This window comes from Triturus cristatus, chromosome 8, assembly GCF_964204655.1.
Source record: "Triturus cristatus chromosome 8, aTriCri1.1, whole genome shotgun sequence".
In the NCBI taxonomy this organism is placed as follows: domain Eukaryota; kingdom Metazoa; phylum Chordata; class Amphibia; order Caudata; family Salamandridae; genus Triturus; species Triturus cristatus.
The window spans coordinates 55,091,946-55,114,596 of NC_140591.1; the positions used below are offsets into that span (position 1 = coordinate 55,091,946).

General features: G+C 37.6%; 10 non-coding genes across 10 annotated transcripts; all 10 read right to left on the bottom strand.

The window, feature by feature from the left end:
• Positions 1-102: 102 nt before the first annotated feature.
• TRNAF-GAA (transfer RNA phenylalanine (anticodon GAA)) lies at positions 103-175 on the bottom strand. Its single transcript has one exon. It is a non-coding gene; the product is annotated as a tRNA-Phe (tRNA).
• A 2,843-nt stretch (positions 176-3,018) lies between these two features.
• On the bottom strand, positions 3,019-3,091 carry TRNAF-GAA (transfer RNA phenylalanine (anticodon GAA)). Its single transcript has one exon. It is a non-coding gene; the product is annotated as a tRNA-Phe (tRNA).
• A 1,098-nt stretch (positions 3,092-4,189) lies between these two features.
• On the bottom strand, positions 4,190-4,262 carry TRNAF-GAA (transfer RNA phenylalanine (anticodon GAA)). Its single transcript has one exon. It is a non-coding gene; the product is annotated as a tRNA-Phe (tRNA).
• Positions 4,263-7,106: 2,844 nt separating this feature from the next.
• Positions 7,107-7,179, bottom strand: TRNAF-GAA (transfer RNA phenylalanine (anticodon GAA)). Its single transcript has one exon. It is a non-coding gene; the product is annotated as a tRNA-Phe (tRNA).
• A 1,676-nt stretch (positions 7,180-8,855) lies between these two features.
• On the bottom strand, positions 8,856-8,928 carry TRNAY-GUA (transfer RNA tyrosine (anticodon GUA)). Its single transcript has one exon. It is a non-coding gene; the product is annotated as a tRNA-Tyr (tRNA).
• Positions 8,929-14,667: 5,739 nt separating this feature from the next.
• On the bottom strand, positions 14,668-14,740 carry TRNAF-AAA (transfer RNA phenylalanine (anticodon AAA)). The gene has a single exon. It is a non-coding gene; the product is annotated as a tRNA-Phe (tRNA).
• Positions 14,741-15,836: 1,096 nt separating this feature from the next.
• On the bottom strand, positions 15,837-15,909 carry TRNAF-GAA (transfer RNA phenylalanine (anticodon GAA)). Its single transcript has one exon. It is a non-coding gene; the product is annotated as a tRNA-Phe (tRNA).
• A 1,676-nt stretch (positions 15,910-17,585) lies between these two features.
• TRNAF-GAA (transfer RNA phenylalanine (anticodon GAA)) lies at positions 17,586-17,658 on the bottom strand. Its single transcript has one exon. It is a non-coding gene; the product is annotated as a tRNA-Phe (tRNA).
• Positions 17,659-18,755: 1,097 nt separating this feature from the next.
• TRNAF-GAA (transfer RNA phenylalanine (anticodon GAA)) lies at positions 18,756-18,828 on the bottom strand. The gene has a single exon. It is a non-coding gene; the product is annotated as a tRNA-Phe (tRNA).
• Positions 18,829-21,668: 2,840 nt separating this feature from the next.
• On the bottom strand, positions 21,669-21,741 carry TRNAF-GAA (transfer RNA phenylalanine (anticodon GAA)). The gene has a single exon. It is a non-coding gene; the product is annotated as a tRNA-Phe (tRNA).
• Positions 21,742-22,651: the final 910 nt, after the last annotated feature.

Sequence of the window (22,651 nt, forward strand, 5' to 3'; positions counted from 1 at the left end):
ATTGTCGATTATCTTGATAAAAGGTTTTGATCATTATAAACAAAGTCAATATGAGTTGACTCAAAATAGTCTTTGTGGCATGCAAAGCAGAAGTTCAAAATGTGCCGAAACCCGGGATCGAACCAGGGACCTTTAGATCTTCAGTCTAACGCTCTCCCAACTGAGCTATTTCGGCCTGCCAGCAGCTATAGTATTCAGCCTCTTTTTTTGAACAATCCCAGAACAGAGATGCAGAACCTGGATTTTCAATCTGAGGTTAGAGCTGTGTTTTAATGTGTCCTGCATTGTTCAGCAGCTAACTGGTGAAATGGGTGAGTAGCGTTTTTGGGATAAATGTTAGGTCGTTTTTCTTTTAAAACTCTAAGTGGACCAGCACTGTATTACACAGACGTATGTCGCCTGAGTAGGTAAGCTATGTCATCTCAATACTGACAACTTTGTTCAAGGAGAAGTGAAAGCTGATGCAGACAAGAGTTTACTTTGAAAAAAGTATAAAATGGGATAAATTTGTCATCAAAGTTGATGGCAAGAGAGGTGGAAGCAAGTTTAGAAGGAGGACAGAAAGACAACTTTTTGTTGAAGTTATCATGTTGTTGATCAGTTGATAAAATATTTTGAGAAATAAAAAAAAAAAACTAGAGCTGATTTCAAGAAATATTTTGCAAGAATGTAGGATCCCCTCGCACTGTGCTGAAAGTCAGGATTGAATCAGGTACCTTAAGCTCTTCAGTCTAACAATCTCCCAACTGAGATATTTCAGCCAACAAGTCCCTGTGGCCTCCTGATGTATTATTAATAATTGTAGACGATACATACAGAACCTGGTCATTCTATTTTCGTTTATAGTTATGTGTTAAAGTGTCCAGTATCATTCAGCAGGTAACTTGGTCTGATGAGTGAATATCCTTTTTAGGGGACAAGGTAGGTAGAATTTTTTTTTCTAAACTCTGAATTGACTTATACTCTGAAACACAGACCTATATGGCCAGGGTGTACAAGCTATGTCATCTGACTACTGACAGTTTTGTATAAGGGGAATTGGAGGCTGATGCAGGCAAAGCTTTACTTTAAAATAAAGCAAGAAGTTGCAAATAAATGAGGCATAGTTGAATACAAGAGAGGTGGAAGCAAGTTTGAAAGGAAGACAGAAAGTAAATAATATGTTGAATTGATTGTGTTGTTGATCAGATTGATGAAAGGTTTTGATAAAGAAGAGCGTTGATTTAACTCCAAACAGCTTTTGTGACATGAAAAGCAGAAGTTGAAATTGTGCCGAAACCCGGGATGGAACCAGGGACCTTTAGATCTTCACTCTAACGCTCTCCCAACTGAGCTATTTCAGCCTGCTGGTAATTTGGGTCTTCATCCTTTCTTTTAAACTTCCCAAGAAAATAGATGCTCATCCTCATGCTAGAGCTATGTTTTAAGATGTCCTGTATCATTCATCAGTTAACGGGTGCAATAGGTAAATAGCATTTTTCGGATCCAGGTTAGGTAGCTTTTTTTTTTACTCTGAATGGACTAGCACCATATTACACAGAGGTATTTGGCCTGAGTATGTAAGCTATGTCATCTGAATACTGAAATCTGTGTTCAAGGAGAAGTGGAAGCTGATGCAGACAAGAGTTTACTTTACAAAAAAGCATGAAATAGGAAACATTTGTAGTCGAAGCTGAATGCAAGAGAGGTGGAAGCAAATTTAGAAGGAGGACAGAAAGACAATTCTATGTTGAATTGATCATGTTGTCGATCAGTTGATCAAATATTTTGATAAATAAAGAAAGAAAAACTTGAGCTGATACCAAGAAATATTTTGTGAGAAGCAAGAAACCTCTCAGACTTTTCCGAAACCCAGCATTGAACAAGGGACTTTTAGATTTTCAATCTAACACTCTCCCAACTGAGCTATTTCATCCAGCTGGCCATTTTGGCTTTCTGTTGTATTTTTGATAATTGTTAAAGATAAATGCAGACCCTGGTCATTCTATCTGCATGTGCAGTTATGTGTTAAATTGTCCAATATTATTCAGCAGCTAAATTGGTCTGATGGGTGAATTTCCTTTTTAGGAGCCAAGTTAGTTAGAAGATGTTTGTAAACTATGAATGGACTTATACTCAGACACACAGACCTATATGGCGAGGGTAGGCAAACTAGGTCATCTGACTACTAACAGTTTTGTATAAGGGGAACTCGAGGCTGATGCAGGCAAAGCTTTACTTTCAATTAAAGGAAGAATTGGCAAATAAAGCAGGTAAAGTTGAATACAAGAGAGGTGGAAGCAAGTTTGACAGAAAGACAGAATGTAAAAAATATGTTGAAATGGTTGTCTTATCGATCAGCTTGATAAAAGGTTTTGATCATTATAAACAACGTCAATATGAGTTGACTCCAAATAGCATTTGTGGCATGCAAAGCAGAAGTTCAAAATGTGCCTAAACCCGGGATTGAACCAGGGACCTTTAGATCTTCAGTCTACTGCTCTCCCAACTGAGCTATTTCATCCAGCTGGCAATTTCGGCTTTCTGTTGTATTTTTTATAATTGTTAAAGATAAATGCAGAACCTGGTCACTCTATCTGCATGTGCAGTTATGTGTTAAATTGTCCAGTATTATTCAGTAGCTAAATTGGTCTGATGGGTGAATTTCCTTTTTAGGAGCCAAGTTAGTTAGATGATGTTTGTAAACTATGAATGGACTTATACTCAGAAACACAGACCTATATGGCGAGGGTCGGCAAGCTAGGTCATCTGACTACTAACAGTTTTGTATAAGGGGAACTGGAGGCTGATGCAGGCAAAGCTTTACTTTCAATTAAAGGAAGAATTGGGAAATAAAGGAGGCAAAGTTGAATACAAGAGAGGTGGAAGCAAGTTTGAAAGAAAGACAGAAAGTAAATAATATGTTGAATTAATTGTATTGTCGATTATCTTGATAAAAGGTTTTGATCATTATAAACAATGTCAATATGAGTTGGCTCAAAATAGTCTTTGTGGCATGCAAAGCAGAAGTTCAAAATGTGCCGAAACCCGGGATCGAACCAGGGACCTTTAGATCTTCAGTCTAACACTCTCCCAACTGAGCTATTTCGGCCTGCCAGCAGCAATAGTATTCAGCCTCTTTTTTTGAACAATCCCAGAACAGAGATGCAGAACCTGGATTTTCAATCTGAGGTTAGAGCTGTGTTTTAATGTGTCCTGCATTGTTCAGCAGCTAACTGGTGAAATGGGTGAGTAGCGTTTTTGGGATAAATGTTAGGTCGTTTTTCTTTTAAAACTCTGAGTGGACCAGCACTGTATTACACAGACGTATGTCGCCTGAGTAGGTAAGCTATGTCATCTCAATACTGACAACTTTGTTCAAGGAGAAGTGAAAGCTGATGCAGACAAGAGTTTACTTTGAAAAAAGTATAAAATGGGATAAATTCGTCATCAAAGCTGATGGCAAGAGAGGTGGAAGCAAGTTTAGAAGGAGGACAGAAAGACAACTTTTTGTTGAAGTTATCATGTTGTTGATCAGTTGATAAAATATTTTGAGAAATAAAGAACAAAAAAAACTAGAGCTGATTTCAAGAAATATTTTGCAACAATGTAGGATCCCCTCGCACTGTGCTGAAAGTCAGGATTGAATCAGGTACCTTAAGCTCTTCAGTCTAACGATCTCCCAACTGAGATATTTCAGCCAACAAGTCCCTGTGGCCTCCTGATGTATTATTAATAATTGTAGACGATACATACAGAACCTGGTCATTCTATTTTCGTGTATAGTTATGTGTTAAAGTGTCCAGTATCATTCAGCAGGTAACTTGGTCTGATGAGTGAATATCCTTTTTAGGGGACAATGTAGGTAGAATTTTTTTTTCTAAACTCTGAATTGACTTATACTCTGAAACACAGACCTATATGGCCAGGGTGTACAAGCTATGTCATCTGACTACTGACAGTTTTGTATAAGGGGAATTGGAGGCTGATGCAGGCAAAGCTTTACTTTAAAATAAAGCAAGAAGTTGCAAATAAATGAGGCATAGTTGAATACAAGAGAGGTGGAAGCAAGTTTGAAAGGAAGACAGAAAGTAAATAATATGTTGAATTGATTGGAGTTAAATCAACGCTCTTCTTTATCAAAACCTTTTATCAATCTGATCAACAACACAAACAGCTTTTGTGACATGAAAAGCAGAAGTTGAAATTGTGCCGAAACCCGGGATTGAACCAGGGACCTTTAGATCTTCAGTCTAACGCTCTCCCAACTGAGCTATTTCGGCCTGCTGGTAGTTTGGGTCTTCATCCTTTCTTTTAAACTTCCCAAGAAAATAGATGCTCAACCTCATGCTAGAGCTATGTTTTAAGATGTCCTGTATCATTCATCAGTTAACGGGTGCAATAGGTAAATAGCATTTTTCGGATCCAGGTTAGGTAGCTTTTTTTTTTACTCTGAATGGACTAGCACCATATTACACAGAGGTATTTGGCCTGAGTAGGTAAGCTATGTCATCTGAATACTGACATCTGTGTTCAAGGAGAAGTGGAAGCTGATGCAGACAAGAGTTTACTTTACAAAAAAGCATGAAATAGGAAACATTTGTAGTCGAAGCTGAATGCAAGAGAGGTGGAAGCAAATTTAGAAGGAGGACAGAAAGACAATTCTATGTTGAATTGATCATGTTGTCGATCAGTTGATCAAATATTTTGATAAATAAAGAAAGAAAAACTTGAGCTGATACCAAGAAATATTTCGTGAGAAGCAAGAAACCTCTCAGACTTTTCCGAAACCCAGCATTGAACAAGGGACTTTTAGATTTTCAATCTAACACTCTCCCAACTGAGCTATTTCATCCAGCTGGCCATTTTTGCTTTCTGTTGTATTTTTGATAATTGTTAAAGATAAATGCAGACCCTGGTCATTCTATCTGCATGTGCAGTTATGTGTTAAATTGTCCAATATTATTCAGCAGCTAAATTGGTCTGATGGGTGAATTTCCTTTTTAGGAGCCAAGTTAGTTAGAAGATGTTTGTAAACTATGAATGGACTTATACTCAGAGACACAGACCTATATGGCGAGGGTAGGCAAACTAGGTCATCTGACTACTAACAGTTTTGTATAAGGGGAACTCGAGGCTGATGCAGGCAAAGCTTTACTTTCAATTAAAGGAAGAATTGGCAAATAAAGCAGGTAAAGTTGAATACAAGAGAGGTGGAAGCAAGTTTGACAGAAAGACAGAATGTAAAAAATATGTTGAAATGGTTGTCTTATCGATCAGCTTGATAAAAGGTTTTGATCATTATACACAACGTCAATATGAGTTGACTCCAAATAGCATTTGTGGCATGCAAAGCAGAAGTTCAAAATGTGCCTAAACCCGGGATTGAACCAGGGACCTTTAGATCTTCAGTCTACTGCTCTCCCAACTGAGCTATTTCATCCAGCTGGCAATTTTGGCTTTCTGTTGTATTTTTTATAATTGTTAAAGATAAATGCAGAACCTGGTCACTCTATCTGCATGTGCAGTTATGTGTTAAATTGTCCAGTATTATTCAGTAGCTAAATTGGTCTGATGGGTGAATTTCCTTTTTAGGAGGCAAGTTAGTTAGATGATGTTTGTAAACTATGAATGGACTTATACTCAGAAACACAGACCTATATGGCGAGGGTCGGCAAGCTAGGTCATCTGACTACTAACAGTTTTGTATAAGGGGAACTGGAGGCTGATGCAGGCAAAGCTTTACTTTCAATTAAAGGAAGAATTGGGAAATAAAGGAGGCAAAGTTGAATACAAGAGAGGTGGAAGCAAGTTTGAAAGAAAGACAGAAAGTAAATAATATGTTGAATTAATTGTATTGTCGATTATCTTGATAAAAGGTTTTGATCATTATAAACAAAGTCAATATGAGTTGACTCAAAATAGTCTTTGTGGCATGCAAAGCAGAAGTTCAAAATGTGCCGAAACCCGGGATCGAACCAGGGACCTTTAGATCTTCAGTCTAACACTCTCCCAACTGAGATATTTCGGCCTGCCAGCAGCTATAGTATTCAGCCTCTTTTTTTGAACAATCCCAGAACAGAGATGCAGAACCTGGATTTTCAATCTGAGGTTAGAGCTGTGTTTTAATGTGTCCTGCATTGTTCAGCAGCTAACTGGTGAAATGGGTGAGTAGCGTTTTTGGGATAAATGTTAGGTCGTTTTTCTTTTAAAACTCTGAGTGGACCAGCACTGTATTACACAGACGTATGTCGCCTGAGTAGGTAAGCTATATCATCTCAATACTGACAACTTTGTTCAAGGAGAAGTGAAAGCTGATGCAGACAAGAGTTTACTTTGAAAAAAGTATAAAATGGGATAAATTCGTCATCAAAGTTGATGGCAAGAGAGGTGGAAGCAAGTTTAGAAGGAGGACAGAAAGACAACTTTTTGTTGAAGTTATCATGTTGTTGATCAGTTGATAAAATATTTTGAGAAATAAAGAAAAAAAAACTAGAGCTGATTTCAAGAAATATTTTGCAAGAATGTAGGATCCCCTCGCACTGTGCTGAAAGTCAGGATTGAATCAGGTACCTTAAGCTCTTCAGTCTAACGATCTCCCAACTGAGATATTTCAGCCAACAAGTCCCTGTGGCCTCCTGATGTATTATTAATAATTGTAGACGATACATACAGAACCTGGTCATTCTATTTTTGTTTATAGTTATGTGTTAAAGTGTCCAGTATCATTCAGCAGGTAACTTGGTCTGATGAGTGAATATCCTTTTTAGGGGACAAGGTAGGTAGAATTTTTTTTTCTAAACTCTGAATTGACTTATACTCTGAAACACAGACCTATATGGCCAGGGTGTACAAGCTATGTCATCTGACTACTGACAGTTTTGTATAAGGGGAATTGGAGGCTGATGCAGGCAAAGCTTTACTTTAAAATAAAGCAAGAAGTTGCAAATAAATGAGGCATAGTTGAATACAAGAGAGGTGGAAGCAAGTTTGAAAGGAAGACAGAAAGTAAATAATATGTTGAATTGATTGTGTTGTTGATCAGATTGATAAAAGGTTTTGATAAAGAAGAGCGTTGATTTAACTCCAAACAGCTTTTGTGACATGAAAAGCAGAAGTTGAAATTGTGCCGAAACCCGGGATTGAACCAGGGACCTTTAGATCTTCAGTCTAACGCTCTCCCAACTGAGCTATTTCGGCCTGCTGGTAGTTTGGGTCTTCATCCTTTCTTTTAAACTTCCCAAGAAAATAGATGCTCAACCTCATGCTAGAGCTATGTTTTAAGATGTCCTGTATCATTCATCAGTTAACGGGTGCAATAGGTAAATAGCATTTTTCGGATCCAGGTTAGGTAGCTTTTGTTTTTTACTCTGAATGGACTAGCACCATATTACACAGAGGTATTTGGCCTGAGTAGGTAAGCTATGTCATCTGAATACTGAAATCTGTGTTCAAGGAGAAGTGGAAGCTGATGCAGACAAGAGTTTACTTTACAAAAAAGCATGAAATAGGAAACATTTGTAGTCGAAGCTGAATGCAAGAGAGGTGGAAGCAAATTTAGAAGGAGGACAGAAAGACAATTCTATGTTGAATTGATCATGTTGTCGATCAGTTGATCAAATATTTTGATAAATAAAGAAAGAAAAACTTGAGCTGATACCAAGAAATATTTTGTGAGAAGCAAGAAACCTCTCAGACTTTTCCGAAACCCAGCATTGAACAAGGGACTTTTAGATTTTCAATCTAACACTCTCCCAACTCAGCTATTTCATCCAGCTGGCCATTTTGGCTTTCTGTTGTATTTTTGATAATTGTTAAAGATAAATGCAGACCCTGGTCATTCTATCTGCATGTGCAGTTATGTGTTAAATTGTCCAATATTATTCAGCAGCTAAATTGGTCTGATGGGTGAATTTCCTTTTTAGGAGCCAAGTTAGTTAGAAGATGTTTGTAAACTATGAATGGACTTATACTCAGACACACAGACCTATATGGCGAGGGTAGGCAAACTAGGTCATCTGACTACTAACAGTTTTGTATAAGGGGAACTCGAGGCTGATGCAGGCAAAGCTTTACTTTCAATTAAAGGAAGAATTGGCAAATAAAGCAGGTAAAGTTGAATACAAGAGAGGTGGAAGCAAGTTTGACAGAAAGACAGAATGTAAAAAATATGTTGAAATGGTTGTCTTATCGATCCGCTTGATAAAAGGTTTTGATCATTATAAACAACGTCAATATGAGTTGACTCCAAATAGCATTTGTGGCATGCAAAGCAGAAGTTCAAAATGTGCCTAAACCCGGGATTGAACCAGGGACCTTTAGATCTTCAGTCTACTGCTCTCCCAACTGAGCTATTTCATCCAGCGGGCAACTTTGGCTTTCTGTTGTATTTTTTATAATTGTTAAAGATAAATGCAGAACCTGGTCACTCTATCTGCATGTGCAGTTATGTGTTAAATTGTCCAGTATTATTCAGTAGCTAAATTGGTCTGATGGGTGAATTTCCTTTTTAGGAGCCAAGTTAGTTAGATGATGTTTGTAAACTATGAATGGACTTATACTCAGAAACACAGACCTATATGGCGAGGGTCGGCAAGCTAGGTCATCTGACTACTAACAGTTTTGTATAAGGGGAACTGGAGGCTGATGCAGGCAAAGCTTTACTTTCAATTAAAGGAAGAATTGGGAAATAAAGGAGGCAAAGTTGAATACAAGAGAGGTGGAAGCAAGTTTGAAAGAAAGACAGAAAGTAAATAATATGTTGAATTAATTGTATTGTCGATTATCTTGATAAAAGGTTTTGATCATTATAAACAAAGTCAATATGAGTTGACTCAAAATAGTCTTTGTGGCATGCAAAGCAGAAGTTCAAAATGTGCCGAAACCCGGGATCGAACCAGGGACCTTTAGATCTACAGTCTAACACTCTCCCAACTGAGCTATTTCGGCCTGCCAGCAGCTGTAGTATTCAGCCTCTTTTTTTGAACAATCCCAGAACAGAGATGCAGAACCTGGATTTTCAATCTGAGGTTAGAGCTGTGTTTTAATGTGTCCTGCATTGTTCAGCAGCTAACTGGTGAAATGGGTGAGTAGCGTTTTTGGGATAAATGTTAGGTCGTTTTTCTTTTAAAACTCTGAGTGGACCAGCACTGTATTACACAGACGTATGTCGCCTGAGTAGGTAAGCTATGTCATCTCAATACTGACAACTTTGTTCAAGGAGAAGTGAAAGCTGATGCAGACAAGAGTTTACTTTGAAAAAAGTATAAAATGGGATAAATTCGTCATCAAAGCTGATGGCAAGAGAGGTGGAAGCAAGTTTAGAAGGAGGACAGAAAGACAACTTTTTGTTGAAGTTATCATGTTGTTGATCAGTTGATAAAATATTTTGAGAAATAAAGAAAAAAAAACTAGAGCTGATTTCAAGAAATATTTTGCAAGAATGTAGGATCCCCTCGCACTGTGCTGAAAGTCAGGATTGAATCAGGTACCTTAAGCTCTTCAGTCTAACGATCTCCCAACTGAGATATTTCAGCCAACAAGTCCCTGTGGCCTCCTGATGTATTATTAATAATTGTAGACGATACATACAGAACCTGGTCATTCTATTTTCGTTTATAGTTATGTGTTAAAGTGTCCAGTATCATTCAGCAGGTAACTTGGTCTGATGAGTGAATATCCTTTTTAGGGGACAATGTAGGTAGAATTTTTTTTTCTAAACTCTGAATTGACTTATACTCTGAAACACAGAACTATATGGCCAGGGTGTACAAGCTATGTCATCTGACTACTGACAGCTTTGTATAAGGGGAATTGGAGGCTGATGCAGGCAAAGCTTTACTTTAAAATAAAGCAAGAAGTTGCAAATAAATGAGGCATAGTTGAATACAAGAGAGGTGGAAGCAAGTTTGAAAGGAAGACAGAAAGTAAATAATATGTTGAATTGATTGTGTTGTTGATCAGATTGATAAAAGGTTTTGATAAAGAAGAGCGTTGATTTAACTCCAAACAGCTTTTGTGACATGAAAAGCAGAAGTTGAAATTGTGCCGAAACCCGGGATTGAACCAGGGACCTTTAGATCTTCAGTCTAACGCTCTCCCAACTGAGCTATTTCAGCCTGCTGGTAGTTTGGGTCTTCATCCTTTCTTTTAAACTTCCCAAGAAAATAGATGCTCAACCTCATGCTAGAGCTATGTTTTAAGATGTCCTGTATCATTCATCAGTTAACGGGTGCAATAGGTAAATAGCATTTTTCGGATCCAGGTTAGGTAGCTTTTGTTTTTTACTCTGAATGGACTAGCACCATATTACACAGAGGTATTTGGCCTGAGTAGGTAAGCTATGTCATCTGAATACTGAAATCTGTGTTCAAGGAGAAGTGGAAGCTGATGCAGACAAGAGTTTACTTTACAAAAAAGCATGAAATAGGAAACATTTGTAGTCGAAGCTGAATGCAAGAGAGGTGGAAGCAAATTTAGAAGGAGGACAGAAAGACAATTCTATGTTGAATTGATCATGTTGTCGATCAGTTGATCAAATATTTTGATAAATAAAGAAAGAAAAACTTGAGCTGATACCAAGAAATATTTTGTGAGAAGCAAGAAACCTCTCAGACTTTTCCGAAACCCAGCATTGAACAAGGGACTTTTAGATTTTCAATCTAACACTCTCCCAACTCAGCTATTTCATCCAGCTGGCCATTTTGGCTTTCTGTTGTATTTTTGATAATTGTTAAAGATAAATGCAGACCCTGGTCATTCTATCTGCATGTGCAGTTATGTGTTAAATTGTCCAATATTATTCAGCAGCTAAATTGGTCTGATGGGTGAATTTCCTTTTTAGGAGCCAAGTTAGTTAGAAGATGTTTGTAAACTATGAATGGACTTATACTGAGACACACAGACCTATATGGCGAGGGTAGGCAAACTAGGTCATCTGACTACTAACAGTTTTGTATAAGGGGAACTCGAGGCTGATGCAGGCAAAGCTTTACTTTCAATTAAAGGAAGAATTGGCAAATAAAGCAGGTAAAGTTGAATACAAGAGAGGTGGAAGCAAGTTTGACAGAAAGACAGAATGTAAAAAATATGTTGAAATGGTTGTCTTATCGATCAGCTTGATAAAAGGTTTTGATCATTATAAACAACGTCAATATGAGTTGACTCCAAATAGCATTTGTGGCATGCAAAGCAGAAGTTCAAAATGTGCCTAAACCCGGGATCTTTAGATCTTCAGTCTACTGCTCTCCCAACTGAGCTATTTCATCCAGCTGGCAACTTTGGCTTTCTGTTGTATTTTTTATAATTGTTAAAGATAAATGCAGAACCTGGTCACTCTATCTGCATGTGCAGTTATGTGTTAAATTGTCCAGTATTATTCAGTAGCTAAATTGGTCTGATGGGTGAATTTCCTTTTTAGGAGCCAAGTTAGTTAGATGATGTTTGTAAACTATGAATGGACTTATACTCAGAAACACAGACCTATATGGCGAGGGTCGGCAAGCTAGGTCATCTGACTACTAACAGTTTTGTATAAGAGGAACTGGAGGCTGATGCAGGCAAAGCTTTACTTTCAATTAAAGGAAGAATTGGGAAATAAAGGAGGCAAAGTTGAATACAAGAGAGGTGGAAGCAAGTTTGAAAGAAAGACAAAGTAAATAATATGTTGAATTAATTGTATTGTCGATTATCTTGATAAAAGGTTTTGATCATTATAAACAAAGTCAATATGAGTTGACTCAAAATAGTCTTTGTGGCATGCAAAGCAGAAGTTCAAAATGTGCCGAAACCCGAGATCGAACCAGGGACCTTTAGATCTTCAGTCTAACGCTCTCCCAACTGAGCTATTTCGGCCTGCCAGCAGCTATAGTATTCAGCCTCTTTTTTTGAACAATCCCAGAACAGAGATGCAGAACCTGGATTTTCAATCTGAGGTTAGAGCTGTGTTTTAATGTGTCCTGCATTGTTCAGCAGCTAACTGGTGAAATGGGTGAGTAGCGTTTTTGGGATAAATGTTAGGTCGTTTTTCTTTTAAAACTCTGAGTGGACCAGCACTGTATTACACAGACGTATGTCGCCTGAGTAGGTAAGCTATGTCATCTCAATACTGACAACTTTGTTCAAGGAGAAGTGAAAGCTGATGCAGACAAGAGTTTACTTTGAAAAAAGTATAAAATGGGATAAATTCGTCATCAAAGCTGATGGCAAGAGAGGTGGAAGCAAGTTTAGAAGGAGGACAGAAAGACAACTTTTTGTTGAAGTTATCCTGTTGTTGATCAGTTGATAAAATATTTTGAGAAATAAAGAAAAAAAAACTAGAGCTGATTTCAAGAAATATTTTGCAAGAATGTAGGATCCCCTCGCACTGTGCTGAAAGTCAGGATTGAATCAGGTACCTTAAGCTCTTCAGTCTAACGATCTCCCAACTGAGATATTTCAGCCAACAAGTGCCTGTGGCCTCCTGATGTATTATTAATAATTGTAGACGATACATACAGAACCTGGTCATTCTATTTTCGTTTATAGTTATGTGTTAAAGTGTCCAGTATCATTCAGCAGGTAACTTGGTCTGATGTGTGAATAATCTTTTTAGGGGAAAAGGTAGGTAGAATTTTTTTTCTAAACTCTGAATTGACTTATACTCTGAAACACAGACCTATATGGCCAGGGTGTACAAGCTATGTCATCTGACTACTGACAGTTTTGTATAAGGGGAATTGGAGGCTGATGCAGGCAAAGCTTTACTTTAAAATAAAGCAAGAAGTTTCAAATAAATGAGGCATAGTTGAATACAAGAGAGGTGGAAGCAAGTTTGAAAGGAAGACAGAAAGTAAATAATATGTTGAATTGATTGTGTTGTTGATCAGATTGATGAAAGGTTTTGATAAAGAAGAGCGTTGATTTAACTCCAAACAGCTTTTGTGACATGAAAAGCAGAAGTTGAAATTGTGCCGAAACCTGGGATTGAACCAGGGACCTTTAGTCTAACGCTCTCCCAACTGAGCTATTTCGGCCTGCTGGTAGTTTGGGTCTTCATCCTTTCTTTTAAACTTCCCAAGAAAATAGATGCTCATCCTCATGCTAGAGCTATGTTTTAAGATGTCCTGTATCATTCATCAGTTAACGGGTGCAATAGGTAAATAGCATTTTTCGGATCCAGGTTAGGTAGCTTTTTTTTTTACTCTGAATGGACTAGCACCATATTACACAGAGGTATTTGGCCTGAGTAGGTAAGCTATGTCATCTGAATACTGAAATCTGTGTTCAAGGAGAAGTGGAAGCTGATGCAGACAAGAGTTTACTTTACAAAAAAGCATGAAATAGGAAACATTTGTAGTCGAAGCGGAATGCAAGAGAGGTGGAAGCAAATTTAGAAGGAGGACAGAAAGACAATTCTATGTTGAATTGATCATGTTGTCGATCAGTTGATCAAATATTTTGATAAATAAAGAAAGAAAAACTTGAGCTGATACCAAGAAATATTTTGTGAGAAGCAAGAAACCTCTCAGACTTTTCCAAAACCCAGCATTGAACAAGGGACTTTTAGATTTTCAATCTAACACTCTCCCAACTGAGCTATTTCATCCAGCTGGCCATTTTGGCTTTCTGTTGTATTTTTGATAATTGTTAAAGATAAATGCAGACCCTGGTCATTCTATCTGCATGTGCAGGTATGTGTTAAATTGTCCAATATTATTCAGCAGCTAAATTGCTCTGATGGGTGAATTTCCTTTTTAGGAGCCAAGTTAGTTAGAAGATGTTTGTAAACTATGAATGGACTTATACTCAGACACACAGACCTATATGGCGAGGGTAGGCAAACTAGGTCATCTGACTACTAACAGTTTTGTATAAGGGGAACTCGAGGCTGATGTAGGCAAAGCTTTACTTTCAATTAAAGGAAGAATTGGCAAATAAAGCAGGTAAAGTTGAATACAAGAGAGGTGGAAGCAAGTTTGACAGAAAGACAGAATGTAAAAAATATGTTGAAATGGTTGTCTTATCGATCAGCTTGATAAAAGGTTTTGATCATTATAAACAACGTCAATATGAGTTGACTCCAAATAGCATTTGTGGCATGCAAAGCAGAAGTTCAAAATGTGCCTAAACCCGGGATTGAACCAGGGACCTTTAGATCTTCAGTCTACTGCTCTCCCAACTGAGCTATTTCATCCAGCTGGCAACTTTGGCTTTCTGTTGTATTTTTTATAATTGTTAAAGAAAAATGCAGAACCTGGTCACTCTATCTGCATGTGCAGTTATGTGTTAAATTGTCCAGTATTATTCAGTAGCTAAATTGGTCTGATGGGTGAATTTCCTTTTTAGGAGCCAAGTTAGTTAGATGATGTTTGTAAACTATGAATGGACTTATACTCAGAAACACAGACCTATATGGCGAGGGTCGGCAAGCTAGGTCATCTGACTACTAACAGTTTTGTATAAGGGGAACTGGAGGCTGATGCAGGCAAAGCTTTACTTTCAATTAAAGGAAGAATTGGGAAATAAAGGAGGCAAAGTTGAATACAAGAGAGGTGGAAGCAAGTTTGAAAGAAAGACAGAAAGTAAATAATATGTTGAATTAATTGTATTGTCGATTATCTTGATAAAATGTTTTGATCATTATAAACAAAGTCAATATGAGTTGACTCAAAATAGTCTTTGTGGCATGCAAAGCAGAAGTTCAAAACGTGCCGAAACCCAGGATCGAACCAGGGACCTTTAGATCTTTAGTCTAACGCTCTCCCAACTGAGCTATTTCGGCCAGCCAGCAGCTATAGTATTCAGCCTCTTTTTTTGAACAATCCCAGAACAGAGATGCAGAACCTGGATTTTCAATCTGAGGTTAGAGCTGTGTTTTAATGTGTCCTGCATTGTTCAGCAGCTAACTGGTGAAATGGGTGAGTAGCGTTTTTGGGATAAATGTTAGGTCGTTTTTCTTTTAAAACTCTGAGTGGACCAGCACTGTATTACACAGACGTATGTCGCCTGAGTAGGTAAGCTATATCATCTCAATACTGACAACTTTGTTCAAGGAGAAGTGAAAGCTGATGCAGACAAGAGTTTACTTTGAAAAAAGTATAAAATGGGATAAATTCGTCATCAAAGTTGATGGCAAGAGAGGTGGAAGCAAGTTTAGAAGGAGGACAGAAAGACAACTTTTTGTTGAAGTTATCATGTTGTTGATCAGTTGATAAAATATTTTGAGAAATAAAGAAAAAAAAACTAGAGCTGATTTCAAGAAATATTTTGCAAGAATGTAGGATCCCCTCGCACTGTGCTGAAAGTCAGGATTGAATCAGGTACCTTAAGCTCTTCAGTCTAACGATCTCCCAACTGAGATATTTCAGCCAACAAGTCCCTGTGGCCTCCTGATGTATTATTAATAATTGTAGACGATACATACAGAACCTGGTCATTCTATTTTTGTTTATAGTTATGTGTTAAAGTGTCCAGTATCATTCAGCAGGTAACTTGGTCTGATGAGTGAATATCCTTTTTAGGGGACAAGGTAGGTAGAATTTTTTTTTCTAAACTCTGAATTGACTTATACTCTGAAACACAGACCTATATGGCCAGGGTGTACAAGCTATGTCATCTGACTACTGACAGTTTTGTATAAGGGGAATTGGAGGCTGATGCAGGCAAAGCTTTACTTTAAAATAAAGCAAGAAGTTGCAAATAAATGAGGCATAGTTGAATACAAGAGAGGTGGAAGCAAGTTTGAAAGGAAGACAGAAAGTAAATAATATGTTGAATTGATTGTGTTGTTGATCAGATTGATAAAAGGTTTTGATAAAGAAGAGCGTTGATTTAACTCCAAACAGCTTTTGTGACATGAAAAGCAGAAGTTGAAATTGTGCCGAAACCCGGGATTGAACCAGGGACCTTTAGATCTTCAGTCTAACGCTCTCCCAACTGAGCTATTTCGGCCTGCTGGTAGTTTGGGTCTTCATCCTTTCTTTTAAACTTCCCAAGAAAATAGATGCTCAACCTCATGCTAGAGCTATGTTTTAAGATGTCCTGTATCATTCATCAGTTAACGGGTGCAATAGGTAAATAGCATTTTTCGGATCCAGGTTAGGTAGCTTTTGTTTTTTACTCTGAATGGACTAGCACCATATTACACAGAGGTATTTGGCCAGAGTAGGTAAGCTATGTCATCTGAATACTGAAATCTGTGTTCAAGGAGAAGTGGAAGCTGATGCAGACAAGAGTTTACTTTACAAAAAAGCATGAAATAGGAAACATTTGTAGTCGAAGCTGAATGCAAGAGAGGTGGAAGCAAATTTAGAAGGAGGACAGAAAGACAATTCTATGTTGAATTGATCATGTTGTCGATCAGTTGATCAAATATTTTGATAAATAAAGAAAGAAAAACTTGAGCTGATACCAAGAAATATTTTGTGAGAAGCAAGAAACCTCTCAGACTTTTCCGAAACCCAGCATTGAACAAGGGACTTTTAGATTTTCAATCTAACACTCTCCCAACTCAGCTATTTCATCCAGCTGGCCATTTTGGCTTTCTGTTGTATTTTTGATAATTGTTAAAGATAAATGCAGACCCTGGTCATTCTATCTGCATGTGCAGTTATGTGTTAAATTGTCCAATATTATTCAGCAGCTAAATTGGTCTGATGGGTGAATTTCCTTTTTAGGAGCCAAGTTAGTTAGAAGATGTTTGTAAACTATGAATGGACTTATACTCAGACACACAGACCTATATGGCGAGGGTAGGCAAACTAGGTCATCTGACTACTAACAGTTTTGTATAAGGGGAACTCGAGGCTGATGCAGGCAAAGCTTTACTTTCAATTAAAGGAAGAATTGGCAAATAAAGCAGGTAAAGTTGAATACAAGAGAGGTGGAAGCAAGTTTGACAGAAAGACAGAATGTAAAAAATATGTTGAAATGGTTGTCTTATCGATCCGCTTGATAAAAGGTTTTGATCATTATAAACAACGTCAATATGAGTTGACTCCAAATAGCATTTGTGGCATGCAAAGCAGAAGTTCAAAATGTGCCTAAACCCGGGAATGAACCAGGGACCTTTAGATCTTCAGTCTACTGCTCTCCCAACTGAGCTATTTCATCCAGCTGGCAACTTTGGCTTTCTGTTGTATTTTTTATAATTGTTAAAGATAAATGCAGAACCTGGTCACTCTATCTGCATGTGCAGTTATGTGTTAAATTGTCCAGTATTATTCAGTAGCTAAATTGGTCTGATGGGTGAATTTCCTTTTTAGGAGCCAAGTTAGTTAGATGATGTTTGTAAACTATGAATGGACTTATACTCAGAAACACAGACCTATATGGCGAGGGTCGGCAAGCTAGGTCATCTGACTACTAACAGTTTTGTATAAGGGGAACTGGAGGCTGATGCAGGCAAAGCTTTACTTTCAATTAAAGGAAGAATTGGGAAATAAAGGAGGCAAAGTTGAATACAAGAGAGGTGGAAGCAAGTTTGAAAGAAAGACAGAAAGTAAATAATATGTTGAATTAATTGTATTGTCGATTATCTTGATAAAAGGTTTTGATCATTATAAACAAAGTCAATATGAGTTGACTCAAAATAGTCTTTGTGGCATGCAAAGCAGAAGTTCAAAATGTGCCGAAACCCGGGATCGAACCAGGGATCTTTAGATCTTCAGTCTAACGCTCTCCCAACTGAGCTATTTCGGCCTGCCAGCAGCTATAGTATTCAGCCTCTTTTTTTGAACAATCCCAGAACAGAGATGCAGAACCTGGATTTTCAATCTGAGGTTAGAGCTGTGTTTTAATGTGTCCTGCATTGTTCAGCAGCTAACTGGTGAAATGGGTGAGTAGCGTTTTTGGGATAAATGTTAGGTCGTTTTTCTTTTAAAACTCTAAGTGGACCAGCACTGTATTACACAGACGTATGTCGCCTGAGTAGGTAAGCTATGTCATCTCAATACTGACAACTTTGTTCAAGGAGAAGTGAAAGCTGATGCAGACAAGAGTTTGCTTTGAAAAAAGTATAAAATGGGATAAATTTGTCATCAAAGCTGATGGCAAGAGAGGTGGAAGCAAGTTTAGAAGGAGGACAGAAAGACAACTTTTTGTTGAAGTTATCATGTTGTTGATCAGTTGATAAAATATTTTGAGAAATAAAGAAAAAAAAACCTAGAGCTGATTTCAAGAAATATTTTGCAAGAATGTAGGATCCCCTCGCACTGTGCTGAAAGTCAGGATTGAATCAGGTACCTTAAGCTCTTCAGTCTAACGATCTCCCAACTGAGATATTTCAGCCAACAAGTCCCTGTGGCCTCCTGATGTATTATTAATAATTGTAGACGATACATACAGAACCTGGTCATTCTATTTTCGTTTATAGTTATGTGTTAAAGTGTCCAGTATCATTCAGCAGGTAACTTGGTCTGATGAGTGAATATCCTTTTTAGGGGACAATGTAGGTAGAATTTTTTTTTCTAAACTCTGAATTGACTTATACTCTGAAACACAGACCTATATGGCCAGGGTGTACAAGCTATGTCATCTGACTACTGACAGTTTTGTATAAGGGGAATTGGAGGCTGATGCAGGCAAAGCTTTACTTTAAAATAAAGCAAGAAGTTTCAAATAAATGAGGCATAGTTGAATACAAGAGAGGTGGAAGCAAATTTGAAAGGAAGACAGAAAGTAAATAATATGTTGAATTGATTGTGTTGTTGATCAGATTGATAAAAGGTTTTGATAAAGAAGAGCGTTGATTTAACTCCAAACAGCTTTTGTGACATGAAAAGCAGAAGTTGAAATTGTGCCGAAACCCGGGATTGAACCAGGGACCTTTAGATCTTCAGTCTAACGCTCTCCCAACTGAGCTATTTCGGCCTGCTGGTAGTTTGGGTCTTCATCCTTTCTTTTAAACTTCCCAAGAAAATAGATGCTCATCCTCATGCTAGAGCTATGTTTTAAGATGTCCTGTATCATTCATCAGTTAACAGGTGCAATAGGTAAATAGCATTTTTCGGATCCAGGTTAGGTAGCTTTTTTTTTACTCTGAATGGACTAGCACCATATTACACAGAGGTATTTGGCCTGAGTAGGTAAGCTATGTCATCTGAATACTGAAATCTGTGTTCAAGGAGAAGTGGAAGCTGATGCAGACAAGAGTTTACTTTACAAAAAAGCATGAAATAGGAAACATTTGTAGTCGAAGCTGAATGCAAGAGAGGTGGAAGCAAATTTAGAAGGAGGACAGAAAGACAATTCTATGTTGAATTGATCATGTTGTCGATCAGTTGATCAAATATTTTGATAAATAAAGAAAGAAAAACTTGAGCTGATACCAAGAAATATTTTGTGAGAAGCAAGAAACCTCTCAGACTTTTCCGAAACCCAGCATTGAACAAGGGACTTTTAGATTTTCAATCTAACACTCTCCCAACTGAGCTATTTCATCCAGCTGGCCATTTTGGCTTTCTGTTGTATTTTTGATAATTGTTAAAGATAAATGCAGACCCTGGTCATTCTATCTGCATGTGCAGTTATGTGTTAAATTGTCCAATATTATTCAGCAGCTAAATTGGTCTGATGGGTGAATTTCCTTTTTAGGAGCCAAGTTAGTTAGAAGATGTTTGTAAACTATGAATGGACTTATACTCAGACACACAGACCTATATGGGGAGGGTAGGCAAACTAAGTCATCTGACTACTAACAGTTTTGTATAAGGGGAACTCGAGGCTGATGCAGGCAAAGCTTTACTTTCAATTAAAGGAAGAATTGGCAAATAAAGCAGGTAAAGTTGAATACAAGAGAGGTGGAAGCAAGTTTGACAGAAAGACAGAATGTAAAAAATATGTTGAAATGGTTGTCTTATCGATCAGCTTGATAAATGGTTTTGATCATTATAAACAACGTCAATATGAGTTGACTCCAAATAGCATTTGTGGCATGCAAAGCAGAAGTTCAAAATGTGCCTAAACCCGGGATTGAACCAGGGACCTTTAGATCTTCAGTCTACTGCTCTACCAACTGAGCTATTTCATCCAGCTGGCAATTTTGGCTTTCTGTTGTATTTTTTATAATTGTTAAAGAAAAATGCAGAACCTGGTCACTCTATCTGCATGTGTAGTTATGTGTTAAATTGTCCAGTATTATTCAGTAGCTAAATTGGTCTGATGGGTGAATTTCCTTTTTAGGAGCCAAGTTAGTTAGATGATGTTTGTAAACTATGAATGGACTTATACTCAGAAACACAGACCTATATGGCGAGGGTCGGCAAGCTAGGTCATCTTACTACTAACAGTTTTGTATAAGGGGAACTGGAGGCTGATGCAGGCAAAGCTTTACTTTCAATTAAAGGAAGAATTGGGAAATAAAGGAGGCAAAGTTGAATACAAGAGAGGTGGAAGCAAGTTTGAAAGAAAGACAGAAAGTAAATAATATGTTGAATTAATTGTATTGTCGATTATCTTGATAAAAGGTTTTGATCATTATAAACAAAGTCAATATGAGTTGACTCAAAATAGTCTTTGTGGCATGCAAAGCAGAAGTTCAAAATGTGCCGAAACCCAGGATCGAACCAGGGACCTTTAGATCTTCAGTCTAACGCTCTCCCAACTGGGCTATTTCGGCCTGCCAGCAGCTATAGTATTCAGCCTCTTTTTTTGAACAATCCCAGAACAGAGATGCAGAACCTGGATTTTCAATCTGAGGTTAGAGCTGTGTTTTAATGTGTCCTGCATTGTTCAGCAGCTAACTGGTGAAAGGGTGAGTAGCGTTTTTGGGATAAATGTTAGGTCGTTTTTCTTTTAAAACTCTAAGTGGACCAGCACTGTATTACACAGACGTATGTCGCCTGAGTAGGTAAGCTATGTCATCTCAATACTGACAACTTTGTTCAAGGAGAAGTGAAAGCTGATGCAGACAAGAGTTTACTTTGAAAAAAGTATAAAATGGGATAAATTTGTCATCAAAGTTGATGGCAAGAGAGGTGGAAGCAAGTTTAGAAGGAGGACAGAAAGACAACTTTTTGTTGAAGTTATCATGTTGTTGATCAGTTGATAAAATATTTTGAGAAATAAAAAAAAAAACTAGAGCTGATTTCAAGAAATATTTTGCAAGAATGTAGGATCCCCTCGCACTGTGCTGAAAGTCAGGATTGAATCAGGTACCTTAAGCTCTTCAGTCTAACAATCTCCCAACTGAGATATTTCAGCCAACAAGTCCCTGTGGCCTCCTGATGTATTATTAATAATTGTAGACGATACATACAGAACCTGGTCATTCTATTTTCGTTTATAGTTATGTGTTAAAGTGTCCAGTATCATTCAGCAGGTAACTTGGTCTGATGAGTGAATATCCTTTTTAGGGGACAAGGTAGGTAGAATTTTTTTTTCTAAACTCTGAATTGACTTATACTCTGAAACACAGACCTATATGGCCAGGGTGTACAAGCTATGTCATCTGACTACTGACAGTTTTGTATAAGGGGAATTGGAGGCTGATGCAGGCAAAGCTTTACTTTAAAATAAAGCAAGAAGTTGCAAATAAATGAGGCATAGTTGAATACAAGAGAGGTGGAAGCAAGTTTGAAAGGAAGACAGAAAGTAAATAATATGTTGAATTGATTGTGTTGTTGATCAGATTGATAAAAGGTGTTGATAAAGAAGAGCGTTGATTTAACTCCAAACAGCTTTTGTGACATGAAAAGCAGAAGTTGAAATTGTGCCGAAACCCGGGATTGAACCAGGGACCTTTAGATCTTCAGTCTAACGCTCTCCCAACTGAGCTATTTCGGCCTGCTGGTAGTTTGGGTCTTCATCCTTTCTTTTAAACTTCTCAAGAAAATAGATGCTCATCCTCATGCTAGAGCTATGTTTTAAGATGTCCTGTATCATTCATCAGTTAACAGGTGCAATAGGTAAATAGCATTTTTCGGATCCAGGTTAGGTAGCTTTTTTTTTTACTCTGAATGGACTAGCACCATATTACACAGAGGTATTTGGCCTGAGTAGGTAAGCTATGTCATCTGAATACTGAAATCTGTGTTCAAGGAGAAGTGGAAGCTGATGCAGACAAGAGTTTACTTTACAAAAAAGCATGAAATAGGAAACATTTGTAGTCGAAGCTGAATGCAAGAGAGGTGGAAGCAAATTTAGAAGGAGGACAGAAAGACAATTCTATGTTGAATTGATCATGTTGTCGATCAGTTGATCAAATATTTTGATAAATAAAGAAAGAAAAACTTGAGCTGATACCAAGAAATATTTTGTGAGAAGCAAGAAACCTCTCAGACTTTTCCAAAACCCAGCATTGAACAAGGGACTTTTAGATTTTCAATCTAACACTCTCCCAACTGAGCTATTTCATCCAGCTGGCCATTTTGGCTTTCTGTTGTATTTTTGATAATTGTTAAAGATAAATGCAGACCCTGGTCATTCTATCTGCATGTGCAGGTATGTGTTAAATTGTCCAATATTATTCAGCAGCTAAATTGCTCTGATGGGTGAATTTCCTTTTTAGGAGCCAAGTTAGTTAGAAGATGTTTGTAAACTATGAATGGACTTATACTCAGACACACAGACCTATATGGCGAGGGTAGGCAAACTAGGTCATCTGACTACTAACAGTTTTGTATAAGGGGAACTCGAGGCTGATGTAGGCAAAGCTTTACTTTCAATTAAAGGAAGAATTGGCAAATAAAGCAGG